Genomic DNA, 15,069 nt, shown 5'->3' with positions numbered 1-15,069 from the left:
ATATTTTAACTAGCTTCTAATGAAAATGTATTGTATGTGATTTTACACGTTTAATATTTAATTATTTTTAAAATATTATATTTTTATTTACAGTAATTAACGTAAATTAATATTTTTATTTGAATTATTAAATATAATTAAAATATGTTAATTTATCAATTCAAATATTATCATAAAAATTTTCAAATAATAGCTAAAGCATTTTTAACGTATGCAACATACAATATAGTTTTACTTTATCTAATTAATGCAAAATAATATTATTCAAAATAATAACTAATTAACATAGTAATAATTAATATACTTAGAATTCATAACTCTATTTTACATTAATAAAGTTAGCACAACTTTTTTACTAATAATTATAGTTTAAATTCTAATTATTTTTAAACGTGTAATTATTAAAACTTCTTTTAAATTATAATTATTTTTATACAAAATATAATTATTTTTAAATGTATAATTATCACATCTTCTATTTTATTTCAACTTTATTGACTAATAATTCTAAATTAAATATTCTAAATTATTTTAAAATGTAAATTTACTAATAAGATGAAAAATAAAGGGCATTTATATATAAAAATTAAGGTAAAGTGCAAAGATAGTCACTTTTGTTTGTCTGGGATTATGTTTTAGTCACTTATATTTGAAATGTTACGTTTTAGTCACGCTATCATTTTGTTACGAAATGGTCACTCTACCGTTAAGCTCCGTTACCCTACGTGGCAGTCCAAATGGGTTTTAAATGCCAATTTGGATGTCCTGCATGGCAGTCCAAATTAAATTTATTTAAATAAAAACCTATTTTTATCTTAACAATTGGACATCCAAGTTGGTATTTAAAACTCATTTGGACTGTTACGTAGGATTGTTGTTAGGGAGGTAACGAAACTTAACGGTAGAGTGACCATTTCGTAACAAAATGATAACGTAAGTGACTAAAACGTAATATTTCAAATATAAATAACTAAAATATAATCTGAGGTAAATAAAAGTGACTATTTTTGTAGTTTACCCTAAAAATATTTATTTAATTAAGAAATTTGGATTTTTCTTATTTTTAATTTATTCAATTATTTTCAATGATTTTATAAATTTATAAATTTATTAATTAATAATATATTATGTTATTTTTTAAGTAGAATTTTTTAAATGGTGGTTGCCATTACTAAGGGAAAATGAATCAAATGTGCATGAATGCCATGTGTCCCCTCACCATTAATCGGTGGGTGGCCCAAGAAAAGAAAAACTAAATTAAAGAGACTACTTAAAGGAGTAATCCCATGGCCTCTTCCCAAGTGACGTTTCAACAGTCAAGCAACTCATCCATCCATCCACTTCCATTGTTGTCCATCATGTTTTAAGTCTGTACTAGTTAGGCCCTCAATGGAACATTCTGTGAAAAGGAAACTGTCGAAAGTTATGATCTTTGATCTTCCAACACATTTCCTCTACCGATTAAACGTCTTCTATCTTCGTTGGCTGCTATTGTGGCTTTTGGAGGGGGTTTCTCAATCCAAACCCTTGGTTCCATCCACTATTTCCCTTTCTCAGCCAGAGCATGCGTCAAGTGGTTTGCCTTCCTTCCGACAAAATAGCAAGTAAATAGTTCAAATCTTTATGCCCTTTTTTTTTATTTCTTGTACGATCGCTGCAATGCTGGACTTATCCTCAGATTTTGACTGGATTTTTTTATGACGGTAAATGAGTCCCCCTCTATTGCATCGGCTACAAAATGACTCTGGTAAGTGCATGTTGCAAGAATAAATCCCTCATAATCATGAAAAATAATCCTTGTTACAGAGTCCTGCAATGTTTTATTATACGCTGCATCAAAGTTTCCTTTTACTTCGTTTGATCTTGGTGGTAGCCATGTTGCATTTTGTTGGTTCAATTTACTAGATGTGCTTGAATCTAATAGAATGCGTTTTGTTTGGTATGCCTTGATAAAAGAGGTTAGTCTAGCAATTTTTTGTCGTTCCCCTTGATGATAAGTTTTGTTCCTTTGGTTCCATATTGCCCATAGAGTAATTGGGAGTCTTGTACATTGCTCTTCATTCATGCAGTTAAATAAATTAGCTAACCAAATTTTCCATTATTGTCCTTGGGGACTGATTAAGCCATCAATCCCGAGCCCTTGCAAAGTATCTCTGGCTGTTGTGCATTCCTAAAAGATGTGGCTAATCGGTTCCTTCTCAGATTTGCAAAAGGTGCAAATGTCCACCACTGACAGCTTTCTAGATTAGAAATTGCTTAGAGTAGGGATATAGTTGTGTATTAATCGCTAAATTGTAATTTTTATTTTGCTTGCCACCTTCAGGTTCCATAATCTGTTGTAAGATTTCTTTTGATTTATCGTTTGTGTTGAGTCTTCCCTTTGATCTGTGGGGTCTGAAAGTAACCATTTATAACCGCTTTTAGCGGAATAAACATTTGTATTGTCTCCTCTCCATATTCTAATGTCCTCAAGACCAGCACCAACAATTGGGATGGTAAGGGTTTGGTTGATTTGTTCATCATCAAAGATTTTTCGCAAAATATCAGCTTTCTAGGTACACTGACCTAAATAAATTAAATCTACTACCATCGTGTATTTAATGTTAATGTCTTGATCCACCATTCTTCCTTGTCCAGGTCTTGGTAGCCTAGTATTGTTCCATATATTAGTTGTACTTCCATCCCCTACTCTCCATCCCAGCCCTGCTTCACGAAGCCCTCTCGCACTCCATATGCTTCTCCAAGTAAAAGAAGGGTGAGATCCTAATTTTGCGCTCAAAAAGTTATAATTATACTTGGCTTTCGTAACTCGAGCTAACAAACAATCCGGCTGCATAATTAATTTCCAACCCTGTTTTGCAAGTAACGCAATATTAAATTTTAATAAATCTCTAAAGCCTAAGTCTCCTTGTGATCTTGGCTTGCACATTATTTTCTACTCGTACCAATGGATCCCTTTCCCAATTTTGGAGTTTCTCTACTAGAATCTGCTAATAGTATTTTCTAACTCCCGACAAAGAGTGGTCGATAATAAAAAAACATTGCATCGTATAAACTGGTATGACTTGTAACACGGATTTAATAAAAACTTCTTTCCCTCAATTAATAATTATTTAACACTCCAATTTTCAATACATTTCGAGAATCTCTCTTTAAAACTTGCAAGCACTTTTTTGTTGTCTTCCTACCATTGTTGGAAGTCCTAAATACTTTTCTGGGTTGCTTGAAATTCTAACACCAAGGGACGTTCTTATTTGGTATTTAATCAAATTCCGCCCGTTTAATGCAATTCTGCTCATTACTGCTAAAAAAGATTAAAGATTTGTCAAAATTAATTAGCTGACCTGATACCCCTTCATATTCCTTGATAATTTCCTTTAAAGCGTTTGTCTCTTCCATACTTGCTTCTCCAAATAAAATGCTATCATCTGCGAAGAATAAGTGGGAAATGGATACGTTACTTCTCCTTACTCGTATACCTTTGATAAGTCCTTCATTCTTTGCTAATCTCAACAGCGACGTAAAACCTTCTGCACAGAATAAGAATAGATAAGGGCTTAGTGGATCGTCCTGTCTCAATCCCCGTAATGGTTTAAACTTTTCTCCTTGCTTCTCATTCAATAAAACCGTGTATTCCACTGTTTGAACACACTGCATAACCAAAGTTAACCATTCTTCGCAAAAACCCATCTTCATTATTACTTGTTCTATAAAGCTCCATTCAACTCTGTCATATGCTTTGTTCATGTCTAATTTAAGTGCAAAATGTCCACGTGTTCTTCTTTTCTTTTGATTCAGGGTTTGCAAAATTTCATATGCAATTAGAGCATTATCTATAATCTGCCTGCCAGGCACAAATGTCGCTTGTGCTTCGTCAATGCAAATTTCCAAAACTGATATAAACCTGTTAACCATTGCTTTAGAGATGATTTTGTATAGAACATTACACAGGCTAATTGGTCTGAATTGAGTCATGCAGTCTGGGTTATCAACTTTCGGGATAAGGACTATGCTTGTGCTATTAATCTCCCCTAGTTCTAATTTTCTGTTTAAAACATTCAAACAATACCTAGAGATCTCATCTCCTACAATGTGCCAATATTTTTAGTAGAAGAGTGCAGGAAATCCATCAGGTCCTGATACTTTTAAGGGGACCATGCTTTTTACTACTGTCGTAACTTCATCAATACTGAATTCTGTAGTAAGCGTTTGGTTCATATCTTCTTGGATGCATTTGTTGATTCTTGATAATGCACTTTCAGAGTTCCAAGTATTTGATGCTGAAAACAACTCCTTAAAGTAATCTGTCGCCAACTTTACTTTAACTTCTTCTTCAACAGCCTATTCTCCATTCGACCATCTTCATTTACCACCCCTCTATCAAGTATTTCGCGAACATTGTTCTTTGGTATCCTTCCTCATTCCCATGTGTACCATCTTCCTGAAAAGCTTAGATCATTAAGATTACAAATCTTCAACACCTCTCTGAATTAGGCCATACTTCTACCATTCCTCAATCGCCCTCTTTTTTCAAAAGAAAACATGATTTCATTGAAATCTCCTATGACTAACTATAAAAGTCTGTGATCATTCCCTAAATTTCGTAGAAGGGACCAAGTCCCTCTTCAATTGTGTTTCTATGGTGTACCATAAAAACTAGTGAGTCTCTAAGCCTTCATACCTTCTTTTTCAAGAATTTCCATATTAATATGATTTGTTAAAAAGCTTCTCAACTGAACCGTATACTCCCCTTTCCATCCAACCGACAGTCCACCTTCTGATCCGTTTGCTCCTACCTCTATTCCATTAGTGAACCCACACTTTTCACGAACTTTTTCCATTCTTTTCACCTTCAATTTTGTTTCCATTAGAAACAAAATCTAAGGTTGAACATGCCTTACCTTGTTTCGAATGCGATTAATCGCTCGTGGATACCCCAATCCACGAACGTTCTAGCTTAATATTTTCATTGCGTCCAGTCAGCACGCTTACTAGTGACCGCCGATCTCTCAATTTGTTGAGTTAGTACACTCGAGTTTTCTTTAATGCCAACATCTCCCTTCCTTGTTCTTTGCTTTTTTTTCCTTCGTGGATTACGACTGGAGCGTTTTCCATCATTGAGTCCTACTGGTCCTTCGTTCCCCCATATTAATGTCTTCTTCATCAATTGAGTTCCCTTGGGTTTTAAGATCTAGCTCCATTCTAGTGAGGTTCCTACTTATTTGAAGACCTTACAGTGATTCTTCCCTAAACCATTTACTGCTAGTAAACATCTCAACCCCTCAAGGGTGCTCGAAGTGATGACTTTTAGCTAAAAACAACCTCTTTGATTCTAATGGTTTTCCTAATAGGGTAAAAACCCTCCCCGTGCCCTAATTTTCCACAGAGGAAGCAAAACAATGTAAGCCTTTCATATTGGAAGTATGCGTACCCTTCTTGCCCTTACTCCAAAATTAATTTCTTTTTCCTCTCAGCGGAAATCTCACATCTATTTTTACCCGGAATCAGAAGTACCTTCGCTCCCCTCTTGATATTAATGTAGCATCATATTGGATAATTTCCCTACAAAATCTCTCAATTGTCTTGCTAAGTCCTCGAAAATTATACCATAAGGCAAGTTGTGGACTTGAATCCAGAAATACGTGTGGTAGAGAGGAATTTGCTTAGGATCTTCTCCCGTCTCTAAGAGATGAAAAATTATAATATGTCTATTGGAAGACCACGGAATGCCATCAATGGCTCTTTTGATATCAACCTCGTAGAAGAATTTGAAAAGATATCATTTGTCCCTTAGATCTGAGATAACCACTCCTCCTGGTGGATGCCAGAAGTTAGCCAATGTTCTTTTGAAGGCTGAGAAGTGGGTAATGCAGTCTGTTAGAGCTTTTCCCACTAAGCAAATTGATGCCCATTCTCTATTGTAATCTTGTTCCTTGTACACAGTATTAGTTCCTCCTCCTCATCCTCTAAATTGAGGTTTTCAAGATCTGCCTCCATTAAAATACCTTAGTGTCAAAGATCTTTTGAGGAAATTAATAACTCCCAAAATCCTAGGTTGCGTCGCCGTTAATTCCCTCAATACCCAATTAGAAAAATCGTGAGAGAAGAGTTTAATTGTTCTTTACCCAATTCGTGTTATCAAACCCCAATCAGCGCTATTGCGAATGTTAAAAAAAAAAAAGATCTAAGAAGGAAAAATCACAATAACGAAAGGATAAAATCAACGTGCCAAACCCTAGCAGACCAAAAAACTTATTATTTGACCAAATTAATTAATTTAACATTAATATAATATCATATTAATTAATATTTAATTGATATTTTTATTATCACATAATAATAGTAATACATTATTATTTTAATGCCGTTTTAGTAATATAATGAAGAACAAATGATATTCTTGTTAATTTAAAAGTTTTTAAAACTTTTAATTTTATATAGATTATAAAATATAAATTAATTTTTAAATAATATACTTTTAATTATTTATACATATTATTAGTAATGATAATTTTTTTGAATTTGTAAACAATATTTAGAAACTTTTTAAAGTATGATCTGAATTCGATTTCATTTACCTCTAAACATGAAAAATATGAAAGTGGAAAATCTACTCTTAGATTTCATGATTTGATCATCTCCCAATTATCTTATCTCTACTTGTCACTACTCAGGGGCTCTTTTTTTTTTTCTTTCCAAAATTGAGACCAAACCAAACAACTAATTAGGAATAGTGAATCCCCAATAGCGAATAACATAAGACGCCCTTACCAGCCAAAATGTACCCCCCCCCAAAAATTAGTACGTTTCTTTTCAAACGAGCATGCAGTACATTTCAAATCTGAAAGCTCCATAACTCACTAGACAAAGGTTGACACCTCAAGAAGGGGAGGGAGGATAAAAAATAAAAAATAAACATTTCTTTTAGGCATATGGCAATTTTGATCCAACGGCCGAAAATACACGATCTACAAACTCAGAACATTCTGGAAATAAATTTTCCTTTATAAACCACCTCTTCTTTTCATCCTTTGCTCTCATCGAACTGAATCAAAATTACTTCCAAAGTTCAAAAATTTCAAGTTTCTCTCTTAAATTCTTTCGAGTTTCAGAGGTTTTTATAGTTGTTTTAAGTTTTGTTTGAAGTTGCTATGGCGAGCAAAGGCGAAGGACCAGCGATCGTGATTGATCTCGGCACGACCTACTCGTGCGTCGGTGTTTGGCAGCATGACTGTGTGGAGATCATAGCGAATGATTAGGGAAACAGAACGACGCTATCTTACGTGGCTTTTACGGATACCGAGCGTTTGATCTGCGATGCATCGAAGAATCGGGTCTCCATGAATCCTGTCAACAATGTTTCGATACGTCCTTAGCCTTCTTTGAAGTAGACTCTGAATTGCTTCGTCAGATATGGTTTTTGCTCAAATTTATTCATTTATTGCATACAGAGCTCTAAAATTATTTGCTAAGAGAAAAAAGTCATCATTTACTCTGAATAATGAACAAGAGTCTGAGGTTTTCACTTATTGATTCGGACACTAGTTTGTGAACCAAGCGACTTATTATTATTATTTATATTCTGAGATTGATTCTATTTTTTTTTTTTTAATTTTGAGCTTTGTTTGTTTAGGATTATTTACATGATTTATAATCATACAAACTATATAAAACTTCATTTCGAGTTAATTCTGTGAGCATTTTTCAATAAAATAATTTAATAACAAAATATTAAAAGTCTATTTAAATAAAAATAAATAAATTGGATTCGTGAGTGTAGTGTAGTGTAGTGTAGTGAATTTAAGTTTTTCCCTCCTAAAATTGTACTCGAATATCTTGTGAGGATTTTGAATTTCAAGTTTTATAACGAAAATAAAGCTGGTATTTTATGCTTAAATTTTAAAATCTCTATGTTGATTTGTTATTATATGGTTTTAGGGTTAAATTATTCCTACAAATAACAGCTTATGATTTGGCGGGAATTTTATGCTTATATATGATTGTTGTTTTGCTATTTTATGTTCTAGATGCTAAGCGTTTGATCGGTAGAAGATTCAGCGACCCTTCTGTCCAAAGCGACATGAAATTGTGGCCGTTCAAGGTTATTCCTGGCTCCAAAGACAAACCCATAATCATTGTCAACTACAAAGGCGAAGAGAAGCAATTCGCAGCCGAAGAGACCTCCTCCATGGTTCTCACGAAGATGAGAGAAATCACGGAGGCCTATCTTAGTTCCTCCATAAAAAATGTTGTCGTCACGGTGCCGACTTACTTCAATGACTCCCAGCGCCAAGCTATGAAAGATGCTGGCATCATTGTCGGGCTCAACGTCATGCGTATCATCAACGAGCCGATAACTGTAGTTATTGCTTACGGGTGTTAATATTCTCTTTTCACCACAGTTTTCCCAAATGGAAATCAATCTTATTCATTCAGAAAGTACAATCACGTATTTAATACATGCAGGAGATAATAACTGACTAGCCTACTGTAACAGAAACTACTAACAATTCTAACTGTCAACTAACAGTAACTACTATTATTCCTAACATGCCCCGTACACATCATCTTTCCTCTCCATTGAGGATTTTTCCCACTTGTACTAACAACACAAAGACGATCGTGAAACCTAGAGAACATTCCTACCGACAGAGGTTTTGTCAGTATATTTGCAATCTGGTCAGACCCAAATATATGTCCTATATGAAGCACTCCATCTGCAACTTTCTCTCTGACGAAGAACAAATCCATTTTGACATGCTTAAACTTAGAGTGCATGACTGGATTTCCTGCAACGGCTACAGGTGCTGAGCTATCGCACCATATCACGGCCTTTGTTGGAACTGAAATGCCGACGTTCGGGTGAACTTCAACCCATAATCCAAAGTCCCTTGTAAATACCTTAGAATTCTCTTTACTGCCTTGAAGTGTAGATCCAAAGGTTTGTGCATAAACTGACAAACCTTATTCATCGAATATGCTATGTCTGGTCTAGTGATGACAACGTATTGGAGAGCACCAGTAATACTCTTGTATTGATGCCCATCCTCAACAGGACTTCCGTCATAGGCTGACAATCGGCTCGTGGTGACCATAGGTGTTGGTAAACCATTTGCCTTATCCATAGAAGCTTTCTGAAGAAAATCAGCAATATACTTTTTCTGAGTAAGAAACACCCCTTGAGCAGTATAACTCACTCCGGTGCCTAAGAAATAATGCAGCTTTCCTAGGTCTTTCAGGGAAAACTTCTCATTTACCTGTGTAACAAACTCGTTTATGAACGTAGCATCATTCCCTGTGATGATAATATCATTAACGTAAACCAACACGTAAATCAACCGAGAGCCCGACTGAAGAATAAACAAAGAATTGTTAGCTTTGGATGCTTTAAACTGTAGAGTGACCAAGAACTCTCACAACTTGTGAAACCAAGCCCTCGGTGCCTGTTTGAGACCATAAAGGGCCTTTCGAAGTCGACACACTAGCTGTTGTCCAGTAGTGCATTGCTGTTCAAATCCTGGAGGCTGCAACATGTAAATCTCTTCACGGAGATCTCCATTCAAGAACGCATTATTGATATCAACTTGTCGAAGTGACCAGTTGAAAGAGACTGCCAACGCAAGAACCACTCTTATGGTAGTGGGCTTAACCACAGGGCTGAACGTTTCTTGGAAATCAATTCCATCTTCTTGCAAGTACCCCTTAACCACAGGTCGACCTTTATACCTCGCAACAGACCCATCAGCATGTCTTTTAAGCTTGAAAATCCATTTGCAGCCAACTGCTTTATGACCAGCTGGTAACGGCATAAGATCCCATGTATGGTTTGCCAGTATGGCTCGATACTCATCCTGAGCAGCTTTCGTCCAAGCAGGACTCTAAAAAGCCTCAACTATGGTCAACGATTTCTTTTCCTCTAAACATGAAGCAAAAACTTTCGACTTAAAAATCCCGCTTTTGGCACGAGTTTGCATGGGATGGACATTCATATTCTGAGGAACCACCATACTGTTCTCAGATTGATCATTTGAAGGAGACTCATCAGTTGGTGGTTCGAAAGCCACAGGAGAAATGCAATGAGAGTTGACAGATGAAGCTCCATGATGGGAGTTTTCAGAAGTCATCCGATCGGAGCCTACATGAGATTGACCATGAGAGTTCTCAGAAGCAAACTGGTCGACAACTACTGGAAGTATGGTTTGGCGAAGTAAGTTTCGTGTAGAAGTCACTTGAGATCGAGAACAAAAACCATGTTGAAAAGGGAAGAATGTTTCATCAAATCGGACATGACGAGAGAGGTAAACCCGGCCATCAGCAGCTAAACACCTATAACCCTTTGTATTAAGAGCACTGCCAAGGAACACACATAGTTGTGATCTGAACTGTAGCTTGTGCTTGTGAAAAACCCTTAAGTCAGGAAAACACACACAACCAAACACCCGAAGCAGGTCATAACTTGGTTTGTGTTTGTGAAGTTTTTCATAAGGACTTACATTATGAAGCACAGAAGTAGGTAGTCTATTTGTCAAATGAGTAGCATGTGCAAAAGCAAAATACCAGAAATTCAAAGGAATACCAGACTGAGCTAGGAGTGACAGCCCCATGTCTACAACTTGTCGATGCTTCCGCTCAGCAATTCCATTTTGCTCTGAAGTGTACGGACAGGTGAATCTATGTAGGACACCCAAGCGAGAGAGTTCCTTTGTCAGACTACGATACTCTCCCCCCAGTCCGTTTGTAACATTTTGACAGAACTCCTAAATTGCACTTTGACCATTTGATGAAAATCAAGAAAACATCGAACCACATCATACTTGTTCTTAAGAAAGTAAATCCAAGTGTATCTGCTATACATATCAACAAAAGACACGTAGTAACAAAAACCATTTGAGGCCATACAAGCTGGTCCCCATACATCCGAGACCACTAACTCAAAAGGAAATGAGTACACAGTCTTGGAAGAAGAAAAATGAAGTTTGTGAGCTTTGCCTAGTTGACAAGAATTACACAGACTAGGTAAGCTATTCTGATCAAAACAAACATTACATAACTTCAGTACATGAGACAACGCTTTGGAATATGGATGTCCAAGTCGATTATGCCATAAGGCAGTCGGCAGGAGTTGAATATTGTTGAGCAAACAGGAACTACGCTTTGAGAGAAGGTGAGCAGAACTGGTAGCAGACTTGGAAAATTGAAACCGATAAAGACCCTCATGCATGTGGGCCTCGAGAAGAATCATCCCTGTCTGAATGTCCTTCACAAAACAGAGAAAAGGGTGAAACTCAAAATAAACCCCATTGTCTTTTACAAATTGGCCTACAGACATCAAGTTCTTGCAAACTGTGGGTACATGCAATACATTCTGAAGATGTAGAAGCCTGGAGCCAGTTAAAATACTAGAGGATCCTACATGATCAATAGAGACAGGCTTACCGTTCCCCATGGGAACACGACCAGTACCTGTATAAGGAGAGGCATTCACGAGAGTTGACCTTTCAGGCGTAATATGATTTGTCGCACCCGAATCCAGATACCAGGTTTGATCAGAGTGAAGTGTGGTTTGTGAGGGTGGTGATTGTGAACACGACCCCGTGCACGAACCCATAGATGAGCAGACTGTTGTAGAATAAGTGAAGTACCGAGACTGATGAATGTTAACCAGAGAAATTCTTATCGAACCGATAGTAGTAATTCTGAACCACATGTCCCATTTTTCCACACAATTGACATTGTGGTCTGGACCGAGACCATCCTCGACCAGCACCTCTAGTTCTCCCACGAGACCATCCTCGACCAGAACCAGTATCTCCTTGTTTAGAAGTCTGAGAATAAGTTGACTTGGTTCCTCCTCCGGAGTTACCTTGAAACTTAGTTACCAAATTTGCTTGCAAAGAAGTTTCTGTCAACAACTCTAAGTGTCTAGTCTCACAATCAAGAAGCATATCAGTGAGTAAATCCAAAGAGATTGGAGTCACAGAGGCAAACACTTGAACTGACTCATACTCCATAGGAAGACCAGATAAAACAACACTTATTTGTTCTTTTTCCGTTACCTCACTTCCAACTGCTGTTAGGCTATCACTCAACTTCTTGACCTTGGCCAAGTACTCTTTAATGGTTAAATTAGCTTTCTTGATATAATACAAAGCATGACGTAAACTCACCATCTTAATATTTGACGAGGTTCCAACCCGCTTTTCAATCGTAGTCCAAACATCAAAACTCATTTTTTCTGCTGTGAGATGAACTAAGATTTCATCAGTGACTGTCGAGAGAAGCCAAGAAGCTAAAAATTTGTTTTACTTTTTATAAGCAAGAAAAGCAGGATTGTCCAACATCTAGCCAACAACTCCTACAAGAACTGCTGGAGGAGCTGAAACTGTCCCCAACACAAAGCCTTCAAGTCCGTATCCTTCAAGAATTAATAACATTTGATGTTTCAATAGCAAAAAATTATGTTCAGCCAATTTGACTGTATCATGTTTAGCAAAGTAATAAACTGTCGACGAACCACCACTACCAAGATTCTGCGAATGAAACCCTTCTCCAAAACCGGTTGAACACCGTGGAGTCTCTATTCTAGGAACTGGCTTCGTCGCCATGAAAAAGAAAAAAATTTGAAAACACAAGAAATCTTACAGTGAAAAAATTTTGGCTCTTGATACCATGTTAATATTCTCTTTTCGCCACAGTTTTCCCAAATGGAAATCAATCTTATTCACTTAGAAAGTACAATCACGTATTTAATACATGCAGGGGATAATAACTAACTAACCTACTGTAACAGAAACTACTAACAATTCTAACTGTCAACTAACAGTAACTACTATTATTCCTAACAACGGGCTAGACAAGAAGGCGAGAAGTTTTGGTGAAAAGAACGTGTTTATTTTTTATCTTGATGGAGGCACCTTCGATGTCTCATTGTAAAAAATCGAAGAAGGGATCTTCGAAGTGAAGGCTACAGCGGGGGATACCCATTTGGGAGGTGAAGATTTTGATAATAGAATGGTGAATCATTTCGTGTAGGAGTGCAAGAGGGAAAACAAAAAGGACATTAGCGGTAACCCCAGAGCTTTGAGGAGGTTGAAAACAGCTTGCGAAAGAGTTAAGAGGACATTGTCTTCTACCGCTCAAGCAACTATCAAGATTGATTCGTTGTATTAAGGGATCGATTTTTACATGTCGATAACCCGAGCTCAATTTGATAAATTGAATATGGATCTGTTCAGAAAATGCATGGAGCTAGTGGAGAAATGTTTGAGGGATACTAAGATGGATAAAAGTATCGTCCATGATGTGGTTCTCGTTGGTGGGTCTACTAGAATTCCCAAAGTTCAGCAATTGTTGCAAGACTTTTTCAACGAGAAAGAACTTTGCAAGAGCATTAACCCCGATGAGGTCTTCGCCTACGTTACTGTTGTTCAAGCTGCCATTTTGAGCGGTGAAGGCAATGAAAATGTTCAAGATTTGCTGTTTTTGGATGTCACCCTAATTTCACTTGGCTTGGAAATCGCCGGTGGAGTCATGACTGTTAATTCCAAGGAATATAGCAATCCAAAAAAAAAGGAACAAGTTTTCTCCACTTACTCCGATAATCAACCTGGTGTTTTGATTCAGGTTTACGAAGGTGAAAGAGTAAGAACCAGGGACAACAACTTGCTTGGGAAATTTGAGCTTTCTGGGATTCCACCAGCTCATCGTGGTGTCCCACAAATCAATGTCTGTTTCGACATTGATGCCAATGGGATTTTAAATATCTCCACTGAGGATAAAACGACTGGTCAAAAGAACAAGATCACCATTACCAACGACAAAGGCAAATTATCAAAGGAAGAGATCGAAAAAATGGTGCAAGAAATGAAGAAATACAAGTCAGAACATGAAGAACACGAAAAGAAAGTTGAAGCCAAGATTGCACATGAAAATTATACTTATAACATGAGGAACACCATCAAGGATGACAAGACCAGTTCCAAGCTTTCTGCTGCTGATAAGAAGAAAATCGAAGATGCAGTTGAGGAAGCTATCCAATGGCTTGACGGGAACCAATTGACTGAGGCGGATGAGTTCGAGGACAAAATGTAGGAGCTAGAAGACATTTGTAACCCTATTATTACTAAGATGTATCAGGGAGCTAGTGGAGATATGGGCGGTGGATCTATAGATGAGGATGCTCCAGCCACCGGTCGAAGCGGTGCATGACCCAAGATTGAGAAAGTTGATTAAGGTGGAGATGGTTTTTTAAGGTTTCATAGGTTTCTCGTGTTATGCCTTTCCTTTAACTTTTTTAAAGCTAGATTTGTGAGTGTAATAATGGTTTTAATTCTTTCAGTGGATCAGCAGCTGATGCACCGAACTATTACTATTATATAGAAGCGACTTATCTTGCCACTTTGAATTGTCCTTTTTCTTTTTCGTTAGATATTTCATATTTCTTCTCACTGTTTTCTGTAATTTATTTTTAGTCATTCAGATAAATTCTAAAGAGAGAAATCATGAGTTTTGAGGGGTTAATTAGAATGACTAGGGCTCTTCTTGTGAGTTGTGATTTTAAACTGAAAATTACGGAATTGTCTTTAATTATTTTAGGATTTTTATTTCAAACATTCTGAAATCTCAATCGAGCTTCTTTAAATCGTGAACAATATCATCATCTGCATCTTGAATTTTAGTGACATTTATCTTCAAAAGGAAAAGAAAGAGATTAGTAATTGAAGGAGGTGAAATTGGTTACTTCAATTCAAATTTATTCTTTGCTTTAATGATTTTTTAATGTTATATATGTTCAGTCAATTTGGATCATAAGATATATCTTTTCACAGTGTGCTTTTTTTTTTATTGCTTTGCTATAACCTTTGTTTTGAATTGTTTTAGCTTGCTCGTGTCTTCAGAAAGTTTGTCGTTTGTTTGCCATTGTTTGTGCTTCTTTTGTCCCATCATTGTGGCTTGTAAGAATTGTGTTTTTACTTTATTGCTCTAATGAAATGGGATTGTATGTTTGCCAATTCCATGTTTATTGCTTAAGGGTCATAAAAATGATGATTATGTTTGTGAATTATCATA

The 15,069-nt window shown here is 36.4% G+C and overlaps 1 long non-coding RNA gene and 1 pseudogene across 1 annotated transcript; both read left to right on the top strand.

Moving 5' to 3' along the window:
* Window positions 1-1,308: 1,308 nt before the first annotated feature.
* On the top strand, window positions 1,309-2,384 carry LOC128034830 (uncharacterized). Its single transcript, XR_008190887.1, has 2 exons — window positions 1,309-1,747; window positions 2,124-2,384. It is a non-coding gene; the product is annotated as an uncharacterized LOC128034830 (long non-coding RNA).
* A 4,469-nt stretch (window positions 2,385-6,853) lies between these two features.
* LOC105788847 (heat shock cognate 70 kDa protein-like) lies at window positions 6,854-14,232 on the top strand (annotated as a pseudogene).
* The last annotated feature ends 837 nt before the right edge of the window (window positions 14,233-15,069 follow it).

The sequence above is a fragment of the Gossypium raimondii genome, chromosome 2 (assembly GCF_025698545.1).
Source record: "Gossypium raimondii isolate GPD5lz chromosome 2, ASM2569854v1, whole genome shotgun sequence".
Lineage (NCBI taxonomy): Eukaryota > Viridiplantae > Streptophyta > Magnoliopsida > Malvales > Malvaceae > Gossypium > Gossypium raimondii.
The sequence above is the reverse complement of the archived record's forward strand: the minus strand, read 5'-3'. Positions and strand labels throughout refer to the sequence as shown.